General features: G+C 42.2%; 1 long non-coding RNA gene across 1 annotated transcript in view; it reads right to left on the reverse strand.

Moving 5' to 3' along the window:
- LOC125121348 (uncharacterized) overlaps positions 1–7,526 on the reverse strand; it is a 40,249-nt gene extending 32,723 nt beyond the window's left edge. The window contains exon 1 of the long non-coding RNA XR_007133442.1: positions 7,271–7,526. This is a non-coding gene — a long non-coding RNA (uncharacterized LOC125121348). The remainder of the gene's footprint in view (positions 1–7,270) is intronic.
- Between the last annotated feature and the right edge of the window lie 7,842 nt (positions 7,527–15,368).

Consider the following 15,368-nt stretch of genomic DNA (forward strand, 5'->3'; position numbering starts at 1 on the left):
CCACTTTCAAAGTCAGCCAAGAAGCATCTTTATATCTCTCTCAGACGCCAACCCTCCTGCCTCCCTCTTCTAAAGACCCTGTGGTTGCATGAAGCCCACACGGGTAATCCAGGCTAACCTCCTATCTCAGGGTCCTTAACTAAATCATACCTACAAAGATGCCACCCAGGATAATATATTCCTAGGTTCCAGGGCATAGACCACTTAGAGGGGCAGTTATTCTGCCCATGACAGGTGGGAACGATGAAGATGGAAGGGGTGGATTTTGTATATATTTTACAGGTCTGTCTTCAGTGTGCTGTAGATTCCAGGTACTTCTCCAGAGTACCTCCTCCAAAAGTTCTAAGCATTTCTTACATGGTAGTCCCCTCATGGCACTATTAAAGTAAGAGGAGAAGTGAGAGGAGATATCACTCAATGGCAAAGAAACAGGAAAAGTGAAATTATATATGTGTATGTGTGTGTGTGTACACACACACAAATATAGTGTGTATGTATGTATGAATGTATTATGTGGGTGTTATATACACATATATACATACATATACATATATGTATGAGTCAAATGCTTAGACTATTATATACACACATGTGTGTACATATATGCATTACTATATTACACACATCTTGTATTATATTACATCATTATTATATTATATTATATTATATTATTAAATTGAATATTTAGTTTCCTTCTGATTCCAACACTGATTATCTGAGTGCTCTTGAGCAAGCCATTCATCACCCCCTGAGCCACAGCCTTCTGGCTTCTCAATTAGTGTCCATCATGTCAGTCCTGCTTTTCCTAGGGTGCTTGGCAGACCAGTGGGGTCTCGCAACCAGAAGAACTCTGTATGGAGCATAGGACTAGATGAAGCTAAGATTAATCAGAGAAGACTCATCACTGAATCTGAAGTTTAAATCATCCCTATTTTCTGCTCCATCCAGCTGCCCTTTCCTGGTTCCTCCTGGTAAAAAGATTCAATTCCTATAGGGTTAATCTTGCTGCTGGCTGGCAGGGTGAAGAGATCAAAGAGCCCTGGGAGGTTAAATGGATTATTTAATTTCATAAAGAAGTGATCAAAAGAATGGAAAGATAAGAAGAATCAAAAGAAAACGTTGCAGTCCAGGGTGTTCCCTGTACTCAGGACCTATTGTTCTTTAACACATCAATGCTGATGGAGCCCTGCTAAGTGCCTAACGGGTATTCTTATTCCTTGTAATTCTCTCATCCACCATTTGGGGGTTTGCCCCACTGTGACTCCCCTTTCCTTGAGGACGTCAAGGCTTAGAGAAGTTTAGCCACTTTCCCGAGATAATGTCACTAGTGCATAATAGAACAGATAGATCTGTCTGATTTGAAAATCTTGCTTTTAATCACTCTGTATTCTTCTTCTGCCAAGCAGCTGTGTCTTTGACGTGAATGTAAGAAGAGAGATTTTCAAGCCAACTACCAACAAGATTAACCTGATATTTTTTTGCAGTTTTAGGGTCTACTGCAACTATGTTTAATAGATAAAAATAAGCTCATGCCTATGTCCAATGGAATGGAATGGAAGCCCTTATGTCCATTATTAGATCCTGAGTTAAGGATTTTATCCTTATTTCTTAGATAGAGAAACTGAGTCCCAGGAGAGCTGAACACTGTGCCCAAGGTGACACAACCTCTAAAGGGATTTCTGGATCTCAAGAGCAGGTCTTCCAAATTTAAGTCTCTTTTACTTTTGTAAGAAACAGTAAACTTTATTCCAATGTGAGGAAACCGAGGCCCATATGGGAAGCTCCTAGGACTCAGAAGTGCTGAGAGAAGAGACTCAGGCCTCAGACAGACCTGGTTCACATCCCAGTTCTCCCATTTCCTTGCTGCATGTCCTTGTGAGGATTTTTAAACTCCTTTATTAAAGAGTACAGTTTGCTTGTTGGTTAAATGGGGATAATAATACTGCCCAGAGATTTTGGTGAAGGTTTAACTCAAGTTTAAAAGTGCCTGGCCTGTAGTAAACAGTGGCTCTTAGTGACACAACTCAACCTGGAGTCCAGGACTCATCTCCCAGCCGGATGTGCGTTCCAGCAAGACACTCAAGTCTCTTTGGAATTTTTGGTCATATTGAAACCAAGCAGGGCCTCTGGGGCTCCTGGGCACACAAGCCTTTCTGTGTCCCCTATTTCCTACTTTTAGGGAATCAGGAATCATTTCCTGATTTCCAAAGGGCAGGTTGAAACTGTTGCTAATCAGGGAAGGGAGGGGGTACAGAGACCAGGGAGGAGCAGTCAAGAGACAACAGATGCAGACTATTGCTATTGGAATGGATAGGCAATGAGATCCTGCTGTATAGCACTGGGAACTACATCTGGTCACTTGTGATGGAGCATGATAATGTGAGAAAAAAGAACCTATGCATGTATGTGTAACCGGGTCACCATGCTTTATAGTAGAAAGTTGACAGAACACTGTAAACCAGCTATAATGAAAAAAAAGAGAGAGAGAGAGAGAGAGACAATAGGGCAGACCTGGGGCAGGGTCCAGGTTCCTCCTCAAGGAATCTGCATAACAATATCTTTGAGCCTTTATGCAGAACTAAAATCCCCAACGAAAAGAACTGCTTGATGAAGCATTCCTCATTCCAGAAAGAAGAACCACCAGAACCAGTCCTGTGGCCACTAGCCATTAGCTTTAAAAAACAGTGCATTTCTCTTATGATCAGCGATGTTGAGCATTTTCTCATGTGTTTGCTGGCCATCTGTATGTCTTCCTTGGAAAACAGTCTATTCAGGTCTTTTGCCCATTTTTCCATTGATTGATTGGCTTTTTTGCTGTTGGTTGTATAAGTTGCTTATATTCTAGAGATTAAGCCCTTGTCGGTTGCATCATTTGAAACTATTTTCTCCATTCTGAAAGCTGTCTTTTTGTTTTCTTTTTGGTTTCCTTTGCTGTGGCAAAAGCTTTTCAGTTCGATTAGGTCCCATGGGTTTATTTTTGCTCTAATTTCTATTGCTTTGGGAGACTGACCTGAGAAAATATTCATGATGTTGATGTCAGAGAGTGTTTTGCCTATGTTCTCTTCTAGGAGTTTGATGGTGTCCTGTCTTATATTTAAGTCTTTCAGCCATTTCAAGTTTATTTTTGTGCATGGTGTGAGGGTATGTTCTAGTTTCATTGCTTTGCATGCAGCTGTCCAGGTTTCCCAGCAATGCTTGCTGAATAGGCTTTCTTTTTCCCATTTTATGTTCTTGCCTCCCTTGTCAAAGATTAATTGACCATAGGTGTCAGGGTTTACTTCTGGGTTCTCTCTTCTGTTCCATTGGTCTGTCTGTCTGTTTTGATACCAGTACCACACTGTTTTGATGACTGTGGCTTTGTAATATTTCTTGAAGTCTGGGAGAGTTATGCCTCCTGCTTGGTTTTTGTTCCTCAGGATTGCTTTGGTGATTCTGGGTCTTTTGTTGTTCCATATAAATGTTTGGATTGTTTGTTCTAGTTCTGTGAAAAATGTCATGGGTAATTTTTATAGGGATTGCATTGGAATCTGTAGATTGCTTTGGGTAGTATGGCTATTTTTACAATATTGATTTTCCCAATCCATGAACATGGAATATCTTTCCTCAAAAGAGAAATGCAAATCAACACTACCATGAGATACCATCTCACACCAGTCAGAATGGCCATCATTAAGAAATGATGGACAAATGTTATTTGTCCACAAATAACAAATGCTGGAGGGGGTGTGGAGAAAAGGGAACCCTCCTGCACTGTTGGTGGGAATGTAAACTGGTACAGTTTGGAGATACCTTAGAAATCTATACATAGAACTTCCATATGACCCCACAATCCCACTCTTGGGCATCTATCCGGACAAAACTCTACCTAAAAGAGACACGTGCACCCGCATGTTCATTGCAGCACTATTCACAATAGCCAGGACATGGAAACAACCCAAATGTCCATCGACAGATGATTGGGTTCAGAAGAAGTGGTATATATACACAATGGAATACTACTCAGCCATAAAAAAGAATGACATAATGCCATTTGCAGCAACGTGGATGGAGCTAGAGAATCTCATACTGAGTGAAATGAGCCAGAAAGACAAAGACAAATACCATATGATATCACTTATAACTGGAATCTAATATCTAGCACAAATGAACATCTCCTCAGAAAAGAAAATCATGGACTTGGAGAAAAGACTTGTGGCTGCCTGATGGGAGGGGGAGGGGGAGGGAGTGGGAGGGATGGGGAGCTTGGGCTTATCAGACACAACTTAGAATAGATTTACAAGGAGATCCTGCTGAGTAGTATTGAGAACTATGTCTAGATACTCATGTTGCAACAGAACAAAGGGTGGGGAAAAAAATGTAATGTATGCATGTAAGGATAACTTGATCCCCTTGTTGTACAGTGGGAAAATAAAATAAAATATAAAATATAAATAAATAAATGAAACACTGAAGAAAAAAAAACAACAATGCAAGCTTGCCTCTACCCTGATCCTTATCTGTGGCCCTACTTTCCACTCCCAAAACTATAAAACCACCTCCTAATCATTCCCAAAGAGGGCACAGTCCTTAAGGCATTAACCTGCTATGGCCCCCCTTTCCTGGCAAAGTAATAAAGCTATTTTTTTTCTCCTTCACCCCAAACTCTGTCTCTGCATTTCTGCTCAGCACCAGCGGACAGAGGCCAAGTTTCCACAACAATATCCACATACATGATGACATATGGTAATGCAGAGTGTTTCCTAAGTCTGAGCAGTGTGATTTCTGAAGTAGATTAAATACTAACCATAGTCTCTTAGAGCTTCCATCACTGTAGCTAATTTCTTCTTAGTTTAACAAATAGGACACGGGTCACCCAAGTCTAAAGATACCATCGTTCAAGTTAGGGTAGATTCTGTAGTTACAAGTTTTATCTATACGGTAAAAGTCCTATTTTGGTCATTTCATGGGCTGAAGAAAATCAACTCCATTTGGCATGTCTGTGATCCGGGGAAATGTTAATGTCTTTATTTATAAAGTTTTCAGGATAAAAAAGCAACCCTCATGTTTGAGTGTTTTATTATTCATATTAAGCTCTTTAAACTGCCCAGCAGTTCTTGTTTCATTTAAAAAATCTTAAATTTGAGACATAAACTTCCTGACAGTGTGGGTCCCTTTAAAGGTGATATATGCTCTGACAGCAGAGAAATAAGTCCAGTCAAGTGTGCTAACCACAGGATGGTTAAAAGTCATGGTCAGGTTAGAGGAATCAATTAGAGTCAGAACGAGGCTGTGTAAATTTCAGGACTCAAATGGCAAAATATGAAGACAGGGCTGAATTTAAAGCCTTGCCTGATGTGACTGTATTTCATTCCCTGATTGCCAAGACAAGTCTAAATGGGGTATTAAATTGAGTTATAAAAGCAGTTTTCTTCCTATTTAAAACAATACCCAGGAAGAAAAAAAAAATAGGTGCAGGGAAGGGTAACAACAAATTTGAGGATTTACATGGGCATTTGAGAGAAGACAGAAAGCCTGCAGAAGAAAAAAAAATGTATTTGAAATCAGAATTCTGAAGGAGAGACTTTGAGGCTCTGCCTGCATCAGCTGAACCTGCTGTATTTATAGCAGGCGCGTGACTGCAAGGTTGGGTCCTGGCCCTGGCGTGGTGTCGTCAGCTCGGTGATGGGCTGCGAATCTGCTCCGTGCGTTACATCAGCTGCAGATCTGATGTTTATAAGCAAACAACAGCTTTAGAATCTTCAAATAGATACCAAGTGGGTGTCCATGGTTCCCAGCCAGTCTGACAGTGGAGCTAACAGAGGCAGAGAATACACGGGGTTAAGGATCCGCCTCTGGAATTCCCCATGTTCCAATCCCAGATCAGAAACTTCCCAGCTGGGGCAAATAGTAAGCCTTACTGAGACGGGGTTTTGTCATCCATAAAATGAGGGTGAGGAGGTAGGAACTGGGTCTAAGTGGCTGGGTTGTTCTTAGGATTAAATTATATCAGTTAGTTAAGGGATTTATCACACTGGCTGGTTCATAGTAAGCACCCTAATAACTGTTGGTTGTTTCATGTTTGGTTTTCTTTTTTAATTTTTATTGAAATAGAGTTGATTTAAAATGTGTTAAAAAATAAATAAAATAAAATGTGTTAGTTTCAGGTGTACAGCAAAGTGATGTACACAAAGAATATATATATATATACACACACACATATATATATTCAGCAAAGAATGTATAGATTTTGCTATATACCACAAAGAATATATATATTCTTTTTTTACATTCTCTTCCATTATAGGTTATTATAAGATATTAAGTATAGTTCCCTGTGCTATACAACTGTTGGTTGTTCTTATCGTATTGTTATGATTCAATATAGGAAAGAATTGGTGGCTGTGAAGAGGAGGAAGGGTTTCATTTCCAAACTTGACTCCTTCCTGACCACACCCATCATTCCTTAAATCCACACCGCGCTCCCAAGGCTAGTTCACATTTCTCCTAGTCTTACCCCAGCTCTGATCACAGCACTTACAGTAACAACCAGACCAAAGCCAGAGGACAAATGTTAGTGTAGCAGCAGGGTTGTTGGATTTGACGGCTGATAGCCTGTGTCTACATCTGTTACTGCTACTTAGAAACAGTAAGGACACCAGAAAGTTACTGTGCTTCCTTGAGCCTCAGTCTTCTTGTCTTTACAGTGGGGTGATTAACTCTATCCTGACTGCCTCACAAGCCTCTTGGGGAAGGGCAGTGGGGTTGGGGGGGGGGGATCAACTAACTCAGACCATAATAAAGTGCCCTTAGGGGACTATGGTAGCATTACAATTACCTCAGAGCCCCACTTAGACTGCAACTGCAATTTAGACACACCCTGAAGGCAAAACTGCTCTCAGGCTTCTGAGCTAGCCCTCCCTTGGCAAACTATCCATTCTGTGCTTTAGAGAAAAGGGGGAAAGGAGAAAACAAGGCAGGTGCCTCAGATTGGTGGAGGAGCTAAGCCACAATAACTGTGGGGGCACACCTGTCTGTGGTCTCCACCCCCAGGGCAGATGTCATCACACCTACCTTCACGCCCTCTCACTGAGTCTACACAGAGCTTCAGAATCCTCCTTAACACAGTGCTCCAAGTCATCGTTTATGTCACCACTTCCCGCCACCATCAAATGGGAGACCCCATGGAAAGAGACCCAAGACGAAAATGAATGGGGTAAAATTCTGAACTCTGGAGTCAGACTTAGAGTCTTACCTCAGCTGTAGCCCTTACTAAAATCACTCATTTTCTTACTTGTAAAATGGCAATAATGTCCACTTCGTAGGAGAGCCATGATATTTCAACCAGAAAACATCTGCCAAATAGTAAAAACACAATTGTTATTTGCCACTACTATTATCATTACGAATTTGCTTCTTTTTGTTTGATGTCCTCTGTGAGGTTAACTTCTCCCCTTCCTCCTTCCAAAACAGATGAGTAAGGAAAACCACCCAGAATCATGTGGAAAAATCATGCATTTTAAAGACACAGCCTTAAGGTTGAATACCATTACCGCTATTACTGATAGTGTGATTTTAAGCAAGTTGTTCTAATGCTCTTAGCCTCAGTTTCCTCATTTACACAAGAAGGCAAACTTTCAGGATATGAAAAGGATTAAATGGGATAATATACATAATGTCCTCGGTCCTGGTGGGTTTCGATCAACATTCAGATACTATTTGGGGAAGAAAAAAAAAAAAGAATGGTTATCCAGCATAATAGGATCAGCTCAAATCTATTGGAAACATTCAAGAAGAAACATTTTCCTGAGAAGGTTAAAACGAAATCAAATGTCTGGGGTAAATTAAACTTTTTTTCTTCTCTCTCTTTCTCCTCCTGTCAGATTTGTTTCCACAGGATTTCATCTGCATAATGGAATTTGCTGATTTAGAATAGATGGTGCCGTGCGCACAGGAGCATTCTTCAAAAGATAAAGGACCAAAGGTTATTTATATGTCATTTGTAACACTGTCTCCTCTGATTTCTCAGTATTTTAGCTCCCACAGAATCCCACCTTCCAGTCACCCCTGTTTCCCCCTCCATCTGAACATCATATTCTCTGTAATCTGAGGGTTCTGGGACCTAAAGGGAATGTTGTAGGCTCTATGCCCATTCTTGGAGATTCCCAATGTCATTCCCCTAATAAAGGCACTGAAAAGTCCTGCAATTTAGTAAGCTTAGATTCCATCCTTAAAAAAAAAATTTTTTAACAAAAGCTCTGCTCCCCACCTAGCACCTCCATCTCAGGAAGTTGCAACTCATTTCCCCTAGTTCCTCAGGTCAAAAGACTCAGAGTCACCCTTGAGTCCTCTCATTTCCTCAACACCCACTACCAATCCAGTAGCAAGTCCTGTTGAATCCACCTTTAAAGCACACCCAGAATATAGTCACATTGACCACCTCCATCTCTGGCATACTGGTTGGCCACCATCATCTTGCTTACGTGATTGGACTATGGTAGACTCCATCCTGGTCTCTTGGCTTCTATTCTCAGCCTTGACTATCTAGTCTTGACACAGGAGCCAGAATCATCACATCAAATCACAAATTTAGCCACGCCCTTCTCAAGTGAATGACCCCCCCCCCCGCCCTGCCTCCAAGACTCCATATCCTGGTAGAATAGAGTCCTAAGCCATCACCATGGCCCCCAAGTTCAGTGCCTGGCTGTCACTCTGGCATTGTTTCCTCCCACTGCACAGGCCTTCAGTAGAGAGCAAGCAGGCTTGCATCTCTGGGTCTTCATTTGCTGTGGCCTCAGCCTGGAGTCTTCTCCCTAATATCCACATGCATATGCCTTTTTTTCAATTAAGTTTCTCAGACAGCACCTCCTGCTAAAGTCCTTTCCTTACTGCCTTGCTGAAAATGTCACCCCCATCCTCATGCTCTATCTCCATGCCCTGATCTAATGCTGGACATCACATGTGTGTGTGTGGGTGTGTGTGTGGGTGTGTGGGGGTGTGTGTGTGTGTGTGGGTGTGGGTGTGTGGGTGTGTGTGTTCCCCCCATTAGAATGTGCACCACAGAAGTAGAGAAGGAGAGTTTAACTGTCTTACCCGCTGCTGTGTTCTCAGCACCTAGAAGAGTACTAGCACACAGTAGAGGCTCAAAAATATTTATTGAATTGATTAATTAATTATTTCTAGAAGATCAGACTCTGTAGAAAAAAAAATTTCTTTACCACTCTTGAAAAACCTGAAATTTTAAAAAGCTCTCAATAAAAGCTATAAACAAGGCAGCTCTGGGGCAATGATTTTCTGGCAAACGGAAATGAAGTACTCTTGGACTGTCGGAGCTCTCTCTCCCAATCTGTGGAAAAAACAGTTTCTAAAACCAAAAATTACTCCCTACAGAAATCATTTGAATCTTTTTTTTTTATTTGGTTTTTAGGGATGAACCCTCAGCATACAGAAATTCCCAGGCTAGGGGTCAAATGTGAGCTACACCACAGCCACAGCAACACAGGATCCAAGTCATATCTGTGACCTACACAGCAGCTCACAGTAATGCTGGATCCTTAACCCACTAATCAAGGCTAGGGATCAAACCTGAATCCTCATGGATACCATTCGGGTTTGTTACCGCTGAGCCACAATGGGAACTCCCATTTGAATCTTCTTTGCTTCATTTTTCACCTATAAAATGTACATAAAATTATTTTAAATTCAATAGGGCAATGTTTCCGAATTGGCATACAAGTATCGAATAGTTTGAGACAGGTTTACAAATTTTTATTTTTCATGATCCTTCAAAACAGGTTTTCACATGAAACCCTTATGACAACCCTGGAATCTTAATTAAAAGTATGCTGAAAGATGATGACTCTTCAGACTACCTCTTAGTTAAACCTCCAATATTCCCAGGAGGAAGGTAATATCAGGAACCCCATTTCCCAGATGGAGAAACTGACACTGGGAGAGATTATGCAGATTTCTCAAGGGGTTATGGCTAATAAGTGGGAAGTGGTGATTCCAATCCAGATACTTTGATTTTTCAGCCTATTCTATTAACTAAAATACTGTCTTGCATGACCCAGACCAACATGACAAGATTATATAATCAATATTGAATATTATTACTTCCGTATAATAGAAAAATAAACCACAGGGTCACCCAAATCACAGAGCAAAAGTCAGCCTTCATCCAGGTCTCCAGACCCCATTTCAAGAACATTTTTAGTAACAAAAGATACCTATGAATAGAATCCACATAATGGGGACCGCATCACATGAAGAAGACATTTAAGCCCCAGATGGGAACAGGGGTTATGTACACATCAGAGCTGAGTCCTAAAGAAGGAAACTGACCTTCCCAAGGTCACGCAGAGTCAGCTCTTGAACTCACCTCCCGGGGCCAATGTGTTTTCTTTCTATCACCTAGATGCCTTTAATATATGATATAAGCCATCAGGTCACATGCTTATAATGCTTAAAACCGTGGCAGATGTTGGGATAAATTGTGTTGTGTATGTTTCTGTGAATGCAATGAAGGGGAGTGGAGAGTTTTTGTAGCTTGATTTTTGTGTGTGTATGTGATTGTTTGGTGGCTATTTTGGTAACATATTTTGGAGATTAAGTCCAATTAGGAAACAGATGGCACCGGAATATTGTCAAACATATCGGATCAGCAGCAAATCGCTGACTTAATTATGTCAATAATTAAAATGTATTTTTACACCTGATCGTCCAAACGAGGGTGAAAAGACTGATTTCAGGGTTAGTTATGAGCATTGGCAAAGAATCAAATCAAAAGTAAGTCATATCCAAGGTACTGCTTCTCTGTCTCTTCCACTTCCAGCCTAAGAGGACATTTGGGAAGCAGAATCCAGAAGCCAATGACAATTTAAAAAGTCCTCCGAGCATCTCAGGATTGTGAGGCTGGGCTTGTGAAGGGACCTTCCTAAGAGAAGACACAAGGCTTTCATTTCTCTGGCTTCAGTCCTGCCTCTCTTCTTCCAAGAGCATTTGAAGCCTCCCCATTGCCCAGACTGATTCTCCCTATTCCAAATCCACCATCACACTCACCTTCCATTATAGCCTTCTTTCAGCTATCCCCTTTTGCCAAAAAGAGGGACTCATTACATCATAATAGTTAGAAGAACAGCTTTTAAGGAATGACCTGTGTTCTAGCCTTGGCTGTATCACGTAACTCAGTTTTCCTATCTGTAAAATGGGGCTGACAATAACTCAAAAATGTACCAAGTGTTTCCTCTTGGCCCAGTTTTGTGCCATGCACTTTACCCCCATAACATTATTTATGTTCACATCTCTGTGTAACTGTATCTATTTTGTAAAGAGGGAAACCAAAGTTTAGCAAAAAGTAAGCAATTTGGCCAGTCTTAGTTCAGAGGAGGTTTGCTTATGTGTGACCCCAAACCTAAAGTAACACTGACTTAAAGGCAAAAGAAACTTGTTTTTCTTTCATATATCCAGGCAACCCATAGTATTCTTCATGTCACTGTGATCATCAGGTCTAACTTTTTCCATTTGATCCTCTAAAACCATCACCTCAAAGCTTCCACCTCAGAGTCAAAGATGGCTACTTCATGAGTTCACAAACTCCAGGAAGAAGCAAAAGGAAGGAGAATGGCATGTCTTTCATTTTGAGGACATTCTCGGAAGGTGGGCACACTGCCTCAGCTCTCTTCCCATTGGCTGACCCTTGATGACATGGCTACACCAAACATCAAAAGATGCTGGGAAATGCAGTCTTAAGGGAACCTGAACCAGAACTCAGCTTCCATCTCCAATCACTGGGTTCCTTTCTCCTACATGAACATCCACTCTTCAGCTTAACCTGGGTACAATGTCACATTGGCCAGAATGTCTTTTCTTCTGGGTCTTTTCCCCCAAGGTGAATTGAGCTGTCAAAGGAAGCCACAGCCTCTGGGAGAGGCATGGAGCCTTGTGGAATGCTGCAGCTGTTCACAGACTGCCACCTTCCATGTGAAGCTTCCCCTTTACATGGTCAGACTACAAGACTCACAGATCTGTCTCAAGCCTGAGACCCATTTCCTTTCCTGGATGGAGCAGTGACAATATGGAAGAGTCACCAGAATCCCATCCAATGCAATTTTCCCCTTTCTTCTGGTCTTCCCTTTTAAAACTTGCTTACAAAGTTCACCCAACCAGTTAATATTTTCTAGAACGTGTGAACCCCATGGGACCATGGAGGATGCTAAAATTTTCTAGCTTAAGTCAAGAACTTTCTAATCACAAGAGCAGTTTCCAAAGGAGTGGGTTTCTGGAAGAGAATGTGGTCAGCACCAGAGGAAATATTCACCATAGGATATGGGTGGAGAGTTTCTCCAAAACCTAGCCACGTTGTCAATCACAGACCTAGGGAATCAGAATCTTTAACTGTAGGGTCTGTAAGTCTGTACCTTTTGCTATCCCAGGAGACTCTGATGGACAGCCATGTTTGAGGATCACCAACTTAACTGGCAAAAATTCAAGCATTAAATCGAGGTTGGACCAGATTAGTGATTTTTTAAACTGAGTACCTCCCTGGACCTCCTCCAGAGCTGCTGCTTGATGGCAGTGAGGGCAAAGGATGTTCTGGAAAAGGAGTGGTTATGGGAAGGAAAGTAGAGTGCCTAGACTCCCAACTCCCAATTTTAATCTGAGCACTCCACATTTATCTCTTTTGTTCATGTATGTTTCCATGCAAGATGTGTTTGAACGAAAGATGTCCTAGCTAAAAAGAAAAACTTGAGAGCAGCTGAATTAGATGATCTTTAATTTACTTAATCAATAAATAGTTACTGAGTCCCTGCTACATGCCAGACCCTATCCCCAGTCAAAGCCAAGTCAGACATGGTCCCTCTTCCCTGAGAGCTCACAGTTGAAAGGTAAGAGAGAACGAGTGAGGGATTCTGATGCACCAAGGAGATTGTATTAGTGGAGGAATGAGAGCGCAGAATCAGCTGTATCTTGGAGTTTTTATAAGAATTCTCTAATTGGAGTTCCTGTTGTTGCTCAGCAGTAATGAACCCAACTAGTATTCATGAGGACCTGGGTTGGACTCCTGGCCTTACTCAGTGGATTAAGGATATGACGTTGCCTCGAGCTGTGGTATAGGTCACAGATGCAGCTCGGATCTGGTGTTTCATGGCTGTGGTATAAACCAGCAGCTGCAGTTCTGATCAAACCCTAGCCTGGGAACCTCCATATACCACAGGTGCAGCACTAAAAAGACAAAAAAGAATTCTCTAGTTGTCGGGAACATGAAGGTGACAGCACATGAAAAGGCATGAAGACCTGAAGGAATGGGGATGGTTTGCACATCTGAACGTGGTTCAAATTCAGGAGGTGTGTGGGAGGGGGTGATACTGGTATCTAGTGAGTAGAGGTCAAGGATGCTACTAACCATCCTACAGTGCAAAAGACAACCTCCCCACAATTAAGACTTATCTGGCTCGAAATGCCAATAGTTCTAAGCATAAGAAAACCAGCCCTAGAGCTGCAAGGATAGGGCCTTTTTATCCTCCCCATAGCCTCCCACCATGATAATCAAGGTCATTGTTGCAAAGCTGGGAAGGAGTCATGAAGAGACTATAAAGCTGCATGTACCAGACTCAGATGATTTCCCTTCCCTTTTCAGCGCTGCTGACTGTCACATCTAACCTAGACCCTCTGGGTTGGGGGAAAGTGGGTCTAATTTGAGACAGAGATTCATAGTATCTTGGTCTCCAGTGTCTCTCTCTCTCCTAGCCTATGCCCAAACCATAACAAAGGACCTTCAGTGAAGGAGTGACCAGGTGAGGTTGTGTGTAAGTGTGACTACCTGATGCCCAGCATGAGGGTGATCTGGGAAGGATGACCGGGGTCGAGGGGGAGGGGTTTAACTGACAAGAGACGCGCAGGCATTCCTCCTAGAATTCTGGACCGAGGGAGTTAAAGTGCCTCGAGGGAGGTGAGGAACCATCCCGGTCAGCGTGGTCTGGGAAGCCCGGTGCGATTCAATTTTCACAGCAGCCCACCTCCATTGGAATGAAAAATCTTTTCTTAACATTCTTATTAAACCCTAATCTTAATCGTATTCATCATTATTAAGTCTTGAAATTGTCTGGAATATTTAAATAGGGCCAAACTGGAAAGTAAGAGGAATGGATTTAAAGGGGCAGCTCGAATTCTCTGCCAGGAGCGCTTGACCAATAATGGCTGGAGATTCGGTCCCTGATAGAGACCTAGGCTTCTGAAGAGAGACGTGTGACAAATGCGCGGGGGGCGGGGGGGGGGGCGGGCTGCCAATTACAACTGGCCTGGGTAACACTAGTCCTTCTTTCAAAGACTCTTCTTTGAGAATCTTTCAGGGAAAGGAAGAGGTATAAAGATGAGTTAGGGCTTAAACGTACCCAGGACTCAGAGGGATATTAAAAGAGAGTAACTCTATGGGTCTTCTCTGGGCCTCCCTCCTTTCAGGCCCCAAAACAATGCCCATTAAATAACTCCACTGCCTTGGTCTCTTGTCACCGAGGAGCTAATTTCTAGCAGTCTCGGAGAGAGGTCGACTGACCTGGCCCAGCTCTTATCTCCTGATAGACAGCAGGAAGCCACCAGGGCCTTTAGAACTATGGTCCAAGGAAGAAATAATAGCCCTTTCATACTTTTTTTTTTTTTCAAAATAAGAAATTTAATTTGAGAAGCTGTTTTTGCACTTTTGCCCCCTTTCCATCTTACAGGGTATGAGTGAGTGTGACTTTAGCAGGATTTATTCTGTAACCCAGCATGTTATCCCCATTGGCCCACTTAGCCTCCACAGGACCCGGTCGATGTAGGTTTCACCTTCTCCATTTTCCTGATGAGAGGGAACTACCTTAACCCTGGTCATGTGCTTGATTCGAACTCAGGCCCCTGACTGCACAGCCCAGGTCCTTCCTTTCCTTCTCTGCCCCACTGGCCTGTCCCCACACCCCGCCCCCAAACCTCCACTGGCAGCACGAGGGTGACTTGGCTTGGGGGGGGCAGGAGATGTACGTGTGGGGGGAGGGTTTCTATCACAAGCGCTATTATTACTTTATCGTTATTATCAGATTTGAATCCTGAATGTGAAAACCATCTATGTAACCTTTACTCTGGCTAATGCATACATTAGGTGGGAGAACCTATATGCCATCATAAAAATGTGGGAAATTGAAACCTGCTGACATAAAATCAAATAGCCCAGTCATAAAAGGTGTCGCTTTTATGTGATTATCTTGCCAATATCTTCGTGTTGCTAAACTAAATCAAACTACAATTTTCCCCACATGCCCTGAATTTAATGGGAACCATTAATGGGTGTGATTTCTTATAGATCTCCTGGTAATAGAAACATGGCCTCTTATACCCTGGCCGATTAAAATGAAGCCACT

The sequence above is a fragment of the Phacochoerus africanus genome, chromosome 2, assembly GCF_016906955.1.
Source record: "Phacochoerus africanus isolate WHEZ1 chromosome 2, ROS_Pafr_v1, whole genome shotgun sequence".
Classification (NCBI taxonomy): domain Eukaryota; kingdom Metazoa; phylum Chordata; class Mammalia; order Artiodactyla; family Suidae; genus Phacochoerus; species Phacochoerus africanus.